This window comes from Carassius gibelio, chromosome A5, assembly GCF_023724105.1.
Source record: "Carassius gibelio isolate Cgi1373 ecotype wild population from Czech Republic chromosome A5, carGib1.2-hapl.c, whole genome shotgun sequence".
Lineage (NCBI taxonomy): Eukaryota > Metazoa > Chordata > Actinopteri > Cypriniformes > Cyprinidae > Carassius > Carassius gibelio.
The window spans coordinates 1346089-1360389 of NC_068375.1; positions in this window are offsets into that span (position 1 = coordinate 1346089).

Sequence of the window (14301 nt, forward strand, 5' to 3'; positions counted from 1 at the left end):
AAAAATAAATAAATCTGTAACACTTTACAATAATGTTCTATTTATTAAACTATTTAACTACATTATTTAACATTTACTATTACTAAACTGCACTTCTACAACATTGTTAATTTCAACATTTAGGCTATATCCTTCATTGTTGAAATCAAAAGTTGTACAGTATTTGTTAACATAGTTAATGCACTGTGAAGTAACATTACCAAACAATGAACAGCTGTTTTTTTTATAAACTAAGATAAACAAAGATTAATACATATAGTAACAAAAGTATTGCTCGTGGTAAGTTCATGTTAGTTCATATGTTAACAATTCAAACCATATCCTAAAGTTACAAACAAATAATTTACTCTAATTTAATAATTCTCTAATGTTTAAATCATTTAAAATGAGAATGTAAGTGTGCTCGCCCCATTTTTGTTTGTAAGACAAAATTTGATTAGATTTCATATCGCAATATATAAAATCACAGAAAAATTATATATATATATATATATATATATATATATATATATATATATATATATATATATATATATATATATACACACACACACACACACACACACACACACACACACACACACACACACACACACACACACACATATATTTATATACACACACGAATGTTGTTCTCCAAATAACATGGTGGACATGGCTATTATTGTATATGTATACACACACACACACACACACACACACACACAATTAGAATGTTTAAAAAGGTCTTTAAGATTTATTTATTTATTATTTTTAAGAAAGTAATACTTTTATTTATCAAGGATATATTAAATTGATAAAAAAAGACATTAAAAACATTTACAAAAGATTTAAATGTTGTTCTAAATGCTAGCTATGCATCAAATAATTCAGAAAATTAAAATGTCAGTTTCCATAAAAAAAAATAAAAAAAAATATCGGCAGCTTAACTGTTTTCAACATTGATATTAATCAGAAATGTTTCTTTAGCAGCAAATCAGTATGCAATATATTACAATATTCACATAGGAAATAGTTATTTTACAATTCTAAAATTGATTTACAGTAAAAATATCTAAACATACTTAAAACAAAGTAGAGCTGTTCCGATTCTAGTATCGGAAATATCACCGATACCACAATAAATTCTGGCATAAGCGAGTACATGAACCCATATACCGATCCGATAACATTTTCTTAAACAAGACCTAGTTATGACCGCTAGCTTTGCCCTAGCTTCTTCCCTGCTCAGAATGCATTGCAAACACAGTAAGTTCTGCTGTATTGCCACAAGCAACCCCTGTTTAGAGCAGTGAAGAAGAAATGAAAACACGTTATCAGCACTGATCTATATATGACTGGATCGCTGATCGCGTTCTAAACTGCCAACAGACAGTGAAGCCGCTTCTATATTATAGATCAGTGGTTAGCAGTATGTCCGCTGTTTAGCAGTATTCCAGACTGGACCAACCAGACAGTAAAACGGCGACTAGGGATGCCACAAGTACTGGCATATCACTACCAAGTTAGTGCTGAAAATATAAAATAAAGTTAAAATGTGATGATACCAGCATCTCTGTAGTACCAGTAGTAAGTTACCGAGTCCCGAGTATATTCGGTACCCACAGCTGCGTTCAGTCGCTTCCGTGTATATACTAGTATCTGTGAATATTAAACTGCAAAATAATATTTAATATTACTCCTGCAAATTGTACATCTCTGTGGGTGACGGGTGCAGATGTGCGGGAGCTCGCTGTTTTGTAGTCTCTGCCATGTGTCACTATATGAGGACACGAATGCATAAACCGTCACTTTATGAGAATTTACTGTTTCATTTGAGAAAATTGTCATATCATAATCACAGATACTCAAAGATCTTCATGGCAACCCATCAAAATAAATGTTCGGTTTGATGTGAGTAAATTGACAAATTACTGTCAAATTCATGTCAGACAATAAAAATACTGTAATAAATACAGTAGTTCACCATGTATTTGTTCGTTTTATTAAGGGATAAGTCTGAAGCACACCATACAATAATTCTAGCAATTTACACAGGGCTAGTAGTATATACAGTTGTATATACACAGATACACACCCAGGTATCGGATCAGTACTCGGTATCGGCCGATACCCTGAGCCTAGCTATCAGAATCGGTATCGGGAAGAGAAAAAGGGTATCGGAACATCTCTAAAACAAAGTACCTGCTAGCTGTGTATGACATTTGATGTAGAGTTGGAGGAAGTTACTTATAAAAGTCGTTCATTATTTTGTGTTACGCTACTTAGTCTAGATCTACAGTAAGCATCATGTTCAGACAGTGCACACAACACCTCTGCTCTTACGGTTGATTCCTCTCAGTGTCAATCAAGCTGGTGTTACTTATTTTAAAAAGCAATACTGACTAACCATCACTCTGAATCTAGACTCGAACACTGTCAATAGTGGACTAGAGACTTAAAGAGATCACCCAAAAGTGAACCTGTATAATTCTGTTGAGCACAAGATGATATAATTTTGAAGAATGTTGGTAACAAACAGCTGAACGTAGCCATTGACTTAAATTCGTGTTTTTTTTTTTTTTTTTATTCTATGGAAGTCAATGGCTACTGTCAACTGATTGGTTATCATTAACATATATTGATATAGGTTTGAGGATATGTAAATGAAGACAGAATTTCATTTTTGGAATGAACCTTAAATTTACTTACTTATCAGAAAATAAATAAAAAACCATCCACATCAAATTGTGCACAAAACACATTTATCATCATACATGTTCTGATGGGCTGTCAGAGAGAACATCAGTGATTACATTCATAATGATGAGCAACAGATGAATGATTCAAATACATCAGTCAGACTCATGGGACGTAAACACTGACCCACAGAGATGACCCGGAAATGCCAGAGCTTTGACTAAGCACTTCTGTGTTAAATGAGCTATAAGCTGCTGCTTTATCTCGTTTCATTAATGGCTCTTTCCCATGCAACCAAATGTTTAAGGCTACAGACATCCAGGGCATATTTCTCGGAACCAAGACCCAAATAATGCTCTGCCATCCATCACAGCGCCTTCACAGCAGCTCGTTTGTTGTGTTTGCAAGAGAGAGGCTTCATTGTAGATTTTGACCCTCGAGCCTTCGTCTGAAGTAAAACACACTTGCACAATCAAAAAGTGTGTCTCAGCTCTTGCCAAGTGGGAGAATATCAAAGTGGCTTGCAGAGGAATTGCTTAATAGCGGAAAACACGCGCATGCAGCAGTGGGGCACCAACAGATGAGTTTGATTTCTAGAGTTATGAGTGGAGAGAAGGTCACATAATTATGTCATTAATTACTTACCCTCATTTTGTTCCAAACCCCTTAAGACCTTTGTTCAATAATATCTTAATTTCTATTCCAAAGATGATGAAATCCAAGAGCTTTCTGACCCTCCAAAGACAGCAATGCAACTGAAATGTTCCCAGGCCCAGAAAGCTAGTAAAGGTATCGTTAAAATAGTCCACATGATAACAGTCGTGCAACCGTAATTTTATAAAGCTTCGAGAATAGTTTTTGTGTTCAAAGAAAACAAAAATAATTGACTCTTTTGTGTTGGTCTTCGATCTGGGTTCACAAGAGTACCACAATGCAGTGATGGAGTACTCGAGTCCGACTCAAGTCACTATTCTTTGGACTCGAGTCCGACTCGAGACTCCATTCTCTGGACTCGTGACTCGACTTGGACTCGCGGACTGATGACTCGTACTTGGACTCGGACTCGAGGATATATAAAATCGGACTCACTCAGTTTACTTTCACTTTACTTTTTTTCCAAAGCGCTCGGGCACTTGCGGGAAAGGATGAAGCTGATTGGTTAGTTCTTGACACATGACCCGCGGTGCGCTTGTGGCATTCTGAAAAGTTGAGATGTTTTACCTCGATGCGATGCGGACGCGCCTGTATGCTTCCATTATGAGCACCCATACCGCGTGCCTACATTGGAAATAACGAACTTGAGGGCGCAAAAGACGCGATATTTGAACGGTTACACGTTGCTTTCTGACCAGACGTGTGCCGTCACACAGACACATTCACTTGAACACATACTAACGCACTCACGCTAAAACACTAGTTCACTCACACACAAACACTCTCTCGCTCTCTCGCTCTCTCTCTCTCTCTCTCTCTCACTCTCACACACACACACTCTCTCTCTCTCTCGCGGCATATCATATTGATTTTTATGTTTCAAGTATCTTTAAAACACAGTGTCCTGTAAAATGCACGTTTCTTTTTTACTTAGAGTGTATTTCTGTAATACAGTGTTAAGGATTAGTTCACACAAAAATGAAAATTTCCAAATCATTTACTCCTCCCAATGCCATTCAGGATATTCATGGCGTTTTTTTCTTAAATTATGTTTTTTTAAGGGAAACATTTCAGGATTTTTTTTCTTCATATAATGGACTTCAATGCCTACCAACTCAGTTGGTTGCTATTGTTTCCTCAAAAAACTTTTTCCAATACGGGACTCGAGACTCGACTCTGACTCGAACTCTGGTAATGGTGACTCGACTTGGACTCGACTCGGACTCTTCTTTGGTGACTCGGACTCGAACACTGGGACTCGGGACTCGACTCGGACTCGACAGTTGGTGACTCAACTACAACACTGCCACAATGTCACATGGACCGTTTTAACTATGTATTCCTGGCTCTGGGAAGGTTTCATTTGCATTGCGGCCTATGGAGGGTCAGAAAGCTCTCGGATTTCATCAAATGTATCTTAATTTGTGTTTTCGAAAGATGAACAACAGTCTTATGGGTTTGGAACGACATGAGGATGAGTAATTAATGACAGGATTTAAGGACAGGATCTCTGGGTGAACTATCCCTTTAAGACAATTTAAGAGATTATATATTTATACTGGAAAACAAGACAGAAAATGTTGCAGTGTAAAACTGTACAACCGTGTATTCCACAATACAAACATTTTTCATCAGCAAGCAACATTTTATCACAGATATTTCATTATTTTACAGCAGATTAAGAGGTTTGTGTGTGTTCTTGTGGCATGATATGCCAATCAGTGTTGTCATGATATTGCTGCACCTGAGTGATCAGTCACATGACATTTACGGCTTGTGTGATTTGCTCAAAAACAATCTGGCAGCAGGTCTGAGCAGCCGTGTACAAAGACGGCAGATTACAAATTGCGTACTTCTGTGGGATTCATTTCTTCTGGTGATCCTCCCCTCACGTTTGAAGGTTTGGGAAATTTATTTTTCACAATTTGGTCTGTAACCACTAATGTCAAATAAATAACAGACTTCACCTTTAAATCACAGGTCAACAAAAACGATGACTGACAGGGAATTTCAAAAGCTGATCTTGTGCAAGCCCACATGTCAGCGTTTCCTCACATTATCATTTCTTGTTTTTAAAAGGTCATAATAACAGCAGACACTGTACAAAAGCATTGAGTCACTGCAAGAGCGTCTGAGATAAAGCTGATGTTTTTCAGAAGGCATGTTGAACTGGCATCCTGGAAAGGCTCATGTCCGGCTCTGAGTCTCGTCACAGGTCAAAGGCGCCAGAATCCTCTTTAACCTGCAGCCAGCTTCCATATTATGATTAACTCCTTAACCAGTAAATGTGTCTGTTTTCTGTCAGGAACATAATAAGAGATTGGGAGGACCATCTGGGGAGCTGCACTGATGCGAATGAAGCTAGCCGTTATGTCTGATAGCAGCTCTGGTTCGGTTAAGGTTATGGTGGAACATAAAACACCTCACAGATTATGTGGAAAACACCTTCACTGACATTTCCGGTACAAAAATAGATCTGCAGGAAGCACATATTTTAGCCTCCTGATTGGTTTCCTCAGCAGATTCAAGCAGAACGTGTCATGTTTTCAGTTTATAAACTCAGACAATAAAGAGCTCGTAGTGTTCTAAAAACACATTTTAAGCAGATCTACAGCTAAATGAACTGCATGTGTGAATAAAAGGGAAATTCTTCTTCATTTCTCAATCAATCTAAAAGTTCATTCAGAAACAGAAAGTCAGTCTACACTAGATTCTGAATCACTGCGGTCAGGCAGTTTAGCAGGAACTACTGTAGCTATGATTACGAGTTATGAACTGTTATTTCAGTATGATTTATCAATATGTTTTAAAATTTTATTTTATAATTTGTAGTTGTATATTTTGTTAAATATTTACATTTTATAATTATATTTTCAGTAATTTTTTGTTTGTGCGTTTAGTTTTTATTCAGTTTCAGGTTTTCGTTAAGTTTAGGGTTATTTAGTTTGCGTTTATTTCATGTGCTTACATTTCAAACAAACAAAAATGTGAAATGTTGACTAGCAGCCAGTTAAAAAAAAAATGCTGAGTGTTTTTCTTTCTTTATTCATTTGTCTAGAAAGTTTTAGTTTGTGTTTTATATTTGTTAATATTTAAACTAAATGAAAATCAGAAATTTAGCCTTTCTAATTTCTTGGCTTTGTTTTATTTTAGAACTAACAAAATGATTATTACCTTGATTATTACCTATCCAACTACCTGAAATAAAATATGTTTGCTGTGTGTTTATAATTTATTACTATTATTTTAATGTGTACATAGTTTATTTTTGTGTTTGACTTACTTTAGTACTTAAATGAAAATAAATTTGTTGTTTTTGTCATTTATTATTATTATTTTAGTTTTTAATCAAGTTTTACATTTATTTTAAGTTATTTTAGTGTTTAAACGTATTATAAAAGTAATCATAATTGTATTATTTGTAAGTAATGAAAGTGTTCTTGTATTGTTTTAGTTGTACATTTTACTCCTTAGTTTGTAATCTTTGTAAATTGTAATCGAGCTCACGAAGTGGTCAGAGACGGCTGGACGCTGTCGACTGGGCAGGAGGCTGATGAAAGTGTTTTGCAGGCGAGGACGGAAGAGAAACGGTGAGGTGGGGACGGGGGGAGAGACAGGGAGAGGAAGAGCGGGAGAGAGGGAGGTCACAGGCTGCTCCGCACACCTATTGTCCCAGCGTTTCCTCGGCTGCAGACTGAGGCCTAACCATCCACAGGAAGACAAACAAACTCTTATCAGTGGCACGCAGAGCCCAGCGGTGCCCCTGGCCTCTAACCCCCGCAGCCGCCCCGCCACATCACAAATCCCCCCAGATTCATCTATGTCTCATTGACGGTGCGGGTCATGGTGGAAGGTTCGCCTCACTGGCTGCTGGACCCATGGAGACGGCATGTCTATGTTTAAGCCTCTGGGAGCCGACTGTCGGCCGTCTCATTGCTTCGGAAATAAACAGAGAAACAAAAAAGTGTGTGGGGCAGATCGTGAACACACTGCTATGTTTCTAACCTCAACTAGAGGACGGCAGTATCAGAGTCATTTTAGATCAGGACCGTTAGGTTAGGGTTAGTAGAATAAGTTGGCGTGCTTGCAAATTTACTAGTCGGTAGAATGTCTAAAGTGGGCTATCAAATATAAAAGTCCTACTAAAAACAATTTGATTCCTTAACATTCATGAGCCTCGTTCAAAGCTGTAAAAACAGATCGGTCCATTTTAGCCACTCCAAACCTCCTAGATCATGTCTAGCAACACTTCACAAGTTTGTAGTGTTGTGCACAACAAATATGACATTATTTTTATTGCAGAAGGGCACAGTGAATTATTCTAGACTCTATTTCATGCAACGGTGAGCATCCCTTTTTTTTGTGACTTGTGCATTTAATAATTAAAAACTTCATTGCAACATTGGCTGGAAGGATAAAGAACTTCAATCACAATCACAAATATTTCTAAAAGAGCACACATGGAAGTGTTTAAGCATTTCAAAGAATAAATGCATTCAAGTTGATTCCATTCACCACTGTGTCACTGTCTATAGTGTTGCAGAGACTTCCATGGAAGCCAGTTTCCGCTACTGAATAAAAAATAAAACTAGGTAATTGCGACTTTTTCATCTCACAATTCGTACGGTTTTCCTTTAGAATTGCGACTTTTTCTCAGAATTGCGAGCTCATATCTTACAATTCTGACTTTATAACACGCAATTGAAAGTTATAGTCAGAATTGCGAGATAAAGTTACCTTTCTTTATTTTTTTTTATTTAGTGGCAAAAACAGGCTTCCATAGACTTCAGCATTGGCTGTATAACCAAAACATTTAATGATTTTCTGAATGAACTTACATTTCAAATAGTCCAAAATCGAATATTTGTGTACTATATAGTATGCCAAAAGAGTAGTACTGTATGTCAGAATTTTCACACTTAACTAACCAATTATTGACATCCAAATATTGACAAATGACATCTATTTTAATCATTTTGAAGTAAGCTCAGATTCCTTTTTTTCTTTTTTTTAATGACTTTGTTTCTTAGTTTATGGACCAAAACGAACAAAACTAATATAAATAGAAGTCAAATTATAGATTTCAAGTAATACATTTTTCTTGTGCATATGGTATTTCCCCAGTCAAATGATTAACTGGGTACTATTTTTTGCACTTTTATATTTTATTACCTTCACACAGAATGCTTATTTTTATTTCTAATTTTATCTCCTTAGATTTCTTGTATATCTTTAAAATCATAAAATTACACCAAATACCTAAGAATTTATCAATCATCCTGATTATAAAGGTTTCCATATCCTATCTTTCCAATACAGAACTAGATTTGATTTTGAGAACATGATCGCTCAATTTTCTGCCAAACTGCTTCTCCTCACTGCTTCTTTCTGTTGGTTTAGACAATTTATTGTTCTCCAAACGTTCACCTCAAACCTTAAACCTGTCTTCAAGTTGTTCAAGTGTTAAATCTAAAGGCCTAAATAACCTTCAGATGTCGATTCTCTACTCAGCCCATTCACTCAAGTATTCAAACAAACCTCCAAACTGTTTTACACTTCAAGGCTAGTTAGTCATATTCTCTCAGTGTGGCTGCAGCACAATAGCAGTATGACACGTGCTTTCTTCCTCTCCTCAAAAATAAAGCTGCCTCAGCCCTCTCTAAATGCTATTTAAATACTTGCATTTGCTTGCAGATTTTACTGCATTTGCTTGCGCTTTTCTTTTCGAAGAACTTCACAAGTTTTACACTTTCCCTGATTCAGGTTCTTGGCAAAAAGATATTAGATGATCCTGCGATGCAGGCACACACCAACACAAAACACATTTATCACAAGGGTTCCAGCAGCAGTATTTCATGCCTACATCATGCAAACGATACACATAAATAAGGAAATAATGAGATATTTCTGATGCATCTCACGGAGAGCCAATCTATCTTCTCTGTCATAATTAGCATGGCGACTCGGGGAGGAAAGACTCATTTAGCGGAGTGTGTAAGCTGGTTTCTCTAAGCAGATGGAAGCGACCAGGTCTCAGTGCACAGGAGGGGCTTCTAATCATTCAAATCTGATGTAGCTTCTCACAACATATGCTTTGGCGGATAGCAGACGTCTCACTCCAGTGCTCCTAATGACTGTGACATATCTCAGATTCATGGACCAGCATACTGGTCGCGTCACTGCACCATTAGCTTCACCGCTAGCCATCTTGGCAGTAAATGATCAGATAATTAGCAGCGGCTGTGAAAAATGCAGAGTATGATAACCGGTGTATCGGTCCTTCTGTAAGAAAGTTTCATAAGCACATCACGTTGAAATCAAATGAAAGCTCATCTTCTGGTAACTACTTGTGAAGTCTGTCGAGAGTGTTAACTGAATGTGTCGTTTTCAGACATGTGATTGCATGTTAATTGCAAATAAATTAAAATGTATTATAATTTTATATTAAATGCATGAACTTCAGAGTGTTTTAGGACTTAAGTAGGACTTAAGTACATCATTATAGGTAAATTACTTATATTGTCCTTGAGATATGGTTAAAGTACTGTTGAAAATCCTGATAAGAATTTATGGTAAATTCAAATATACTTATACTATCATTTTTTATTGAATTTTGTATATCATACATTTAAATCATTTTGTAATTACACATTTGCAATGATGTAGTTGCAATTTAGTACATATACCTTTTAAAACAAAAATGCACAACACAATTTAACAAAAATAAATCAACTTCAAATGTAATAACACACTAAAATTAATTGCTAAAGTTTAAAATTAAAAAGCACAATGAAAGATTTAAACTTTTAATTTGACGATCACAAAGTGCACTTCCTAAAAGTGTACTTAAGTGTGTTAATAAACAATCATGAATGTATACACTTAAGTGGCCTTTTGTTTTATTAACCCTTTTGCACATGTTTAAAATATTCTAGCTGAGTTTCTCTGGGGGACCGTTATTTTAGAATGTACCGCCTTATTGTTTTCATGTCGACACGTCATGCTTGTCATGTGACAACGCAGCCACAACAGATCTGTATGACAAATGGATCACTTTTATTTAGTTTTTCCTGTTTTATTCAAAATATTCACAAATATGCTCACAAAACATGTAGTCAGATTATATTTGTAAAGATCAATATTGCCGGTTCCAAAGGCATCAGCTGGTATTTTACAAGCTGTTACTGTATGGTTTTACTATTACTTATGTGTTCCTAAACATCTGAAACATAAAATAAGCATTCTGAATTAAAACACTGAATTATGTGTAATAAGACAAGCGCTCAGCACGTCCGATCTGGCTCTGCGCCATCCAAAGCACGAAAGTTGATTTAAATTCTACAGTTGATAACGTGACTCACTGAAATTTTAACTCACACCAGTGTGACCGTGCGCTTCAGGGACCAGCCAAAACTGATCACACCCACCGGTGAGATTGTATGCGTTAAAGGGTTAATATTATAGCAACTCTGCAAGTACAGTTTTTTTTTAAATACATATTCAATAGAATTGAGGCACAAAAAGTAGATATTTTAAAGTATGGTATCTGGTAGCCATTGACTTCCATAGTATTTTTTTCATAGAATGAAAGTCGATAGCTACCAGCAACAGTTTGGTTACCCACATTCTTCACAATATCTTATCTTATTTTGTGTTCAGCAGAAGAAAAAAACTCATACATGTTTAAAACAACATGGATGAGTAAATTATTTTGTTGTGAGTTTTGGGTGAACTACCCCATTAAGGGGTATCAGCCAAAAATGAAAGGTTCATCCATATACTTGAGCATATTCAAACTTTGTTAATATGTGTTGTGCCAGCTTTGACAGATGATGCCTAATTCCTGATTCTTAGGGCTCGTTTAATGACTTATTGCAATGCACCATGTTTGAATATAGACAAATGAGATTTGAGATCTAAAGTAGAGTGGAAGGCTTTCAGTGACAAACTACTTTCAATCTGTTTCTCACACAAAGAATCGTACAGTACAACTTAGTGCACATACAAATTCCTTTCAAGTAGACTTTTTGCCCTTTTTGGCAACTTCAAAATTCTTCAAAATTTAGGATGACTGAATTTCCCCTTCTGAACGCTGAAGTTTAGCAGCTGATTCTAGATCAGTGTGTGGGTCAGGCACCTGTGATAAGTGCTCATAATGCAGCTCTTATCAGCGACGACATGGCAGCCGCTGACAGTGCGACAGTTCTGAGTTTCAGCGAGCTGTAGTCTATCTCTGTCTGGCGCTAATGAGCCATTCAGGATTCAAGCTACGGCTGGCCAGCTGGCTCGAGAGACCACCTGACGCTCTAGAGACAGGACACGTCCTGAGGGACTCGGGACAGACAGAGACACAGACAAACACTGGGAGACACTGGGAGGGGAGCGACAGCCACCCACTAAGTGTCTTCTGTGTTCTAGTCCAGAGTTTATTTGTAGCACTTCAAAGCCATGATAATAGACAGAGAACTTGATGTTAGAAGGGACATAAAATACAAACTGACATTTATTATGTATGCAATAGTTCAAATGTTTGGAGATATATATATATATATATATATATATATATATATATATATATATATATATATATATATATATATTAATTAAAACTGATCAAAAAGAAAGAGTCAGAATCAAAGGAATGTTTCATAAGCAGCAAATCATCATATTAGAATGATTTTTAGAAATTAAGGTTTTTATTTCATTTTACAATGAAATGATTCTGCTTTTCTATTGAAAAGTGTTATTTTTAGATTTTCAGGGTTTATATTAATTTTACTTTAATTTTGTCAAGTGCTTTAATTATTTTTATTAAATCTATTTGGTTTTCATTTATATTTTGAGGTTTTATATACATTATTTTTTTTTTACTTTTAGTTCTAATAATTTCAGTACTTCAATTTATGCTTACTTTATTTCAGTTAGTTTGCCATAGGAATATTTTTAATTTTTGTTTATGAAGATTTTTCATTTAATAGTTGTCTTTAATAATTTTAGTTTAGCTTTATTTAAATGAACAAAACAAATTTGTATACTTTTTATAAATAATAACAACAGTATTCTATCAATAGAGCGTAATTCTCCCAGTTCGGTTTAACCTTTTTACCATGTTTAAATCTGATTTTTTTTTTTTTTTTTTTATCAGTGCAAACATTCTGCAGATTGTGTCAGGGCTTGTGTCAAAACCCTAAGACTACAAAAATCTAAAAGTTGACAATAATTAGGAACAAATGCTCTCTAATGGTGTTCTTACCTTAAGGTGTTTGTTGCAACCAGCTGTTGTTCTTGTTATGATAACTACTGCTCAATCTCTGCAGTCGCCCGAAAATATTAAGATCTAAAGATTAAGCATTAAAAGTAAAAAGCGCAACACGGTGTCTCTGTTGGACGGCACAGCTCTGTTTGTCTAACCAATGGACGACAGGGAGTGTTGCACTATGTAATAATGTTTATTAACGCTGCTAATGGCACAAAACTTCCACATGCTAGATGTGAGGAATCAAGAACAGTAGACTTTAAAGTCTGAGAGAATTAATCTGAATGGACATATGGAGAACTGGAGCGCAGCAGACTTTCAGAGCTCGTTCCAGGTTTATGGGGGATACGAGTGTGTGAGGCTTTATTTGAGGACTGTGTGTGTGTGTGTGTTTCTTTGATGTTTTCTCTCGTCTTAATTCTTGTTCACACTACAACAGAAGGTCTCCAGCGGCTTCCACACACTTCCGTGTTCCAATTTGTACAAAAATATACTTGCTGAACACACAAGACTGAACGACAAATTCATTCTTTTATTCAGCAAGGCTGCACGGAATTGTTCAAAAGTGACAGAAAAGACACTTATAATGTTGCAAAAGAGTTTTAATCATTAATCATAGAATCCTAAAACATAAAATGCATCACGGATTCCACAAAAATATTTGGCAGCACAACCGTTTTCAACATTTATGTTTCTTGAGCAGCAAATCAGCATATTAGAATGATTTCTGAAGGATCATGTGACACTGAAGACTGCAGTAATGATGTTGAAAATTCAGGAATAAATCCAATTTTAACATTCACACAGGAAAGGGTTTAAATTATAAACATATATTACTGTATTTTTGATCAAAGAAATGCAGCCTTCGTTAGCAGATAAGCTTCTTTCATAAATATTTCGAACTGTAGTGTTTATGAAAATGTTCGTCTTCAAAGTCTTCCATCAAAACATAATCATTCAACACGTACAGACACAAATTCAAGCATTTTATCAAACCAAAATAGAAAAAAAAACCAAGAACAAAAAAAACAAAACCAGTCAGAAGAGGGAAAAAACAGATTGTTAATTGCGAGCACGAGATAGAAATCGGTCTCCATGCGGTCGCGTCACCGGGTCTCACTGCCACCCAGACCAGCCGGCGGTCCTTCAGCAGGCGGAAGTGCCTCATTTAAACGCTACACGCCATATTTAACACAGGGATTTTTTTTTTTTTCTGTTACCATCATTGTGTTTATTCACTGAGGAACCGACTGTCTCTCTCTCTCTCATGCTGTCTGTGTGGTGCAGTAATGATGGTGCTGTGGCAGGAATATCAGGTAGTTACATAACAGCCCTTGCGTGTTCCTCTTCCTGAGGATGTCAGATCCACTGCTTTTCTGTGGATTACAGCCACTAACAACTGCATCATGGGCTCTGTCCCACTGCCTAAAAACACCTAAAGGGCTGTAGTCTTCCTCTCTAATGACGGACAGACCGACTGACCCTCTCAAGGGTGACAAAAGCATGAGAAACTGCTGAGCAGAGTTAGGATTTCCAGTAAAATGCAAAGTGAAAGTACAAGCGAAGCAGATCACTGACATAAGACACACACTGGAAGCCAGAAGTACAAACAATGTTGTCGGCTTTCATTCAAATGCACAGGAGAACCCGATGATGGTGTCTCTAAAGCTTTATGTATTCTCACTAACATGATCCTTCGTTTAAACCCAGAC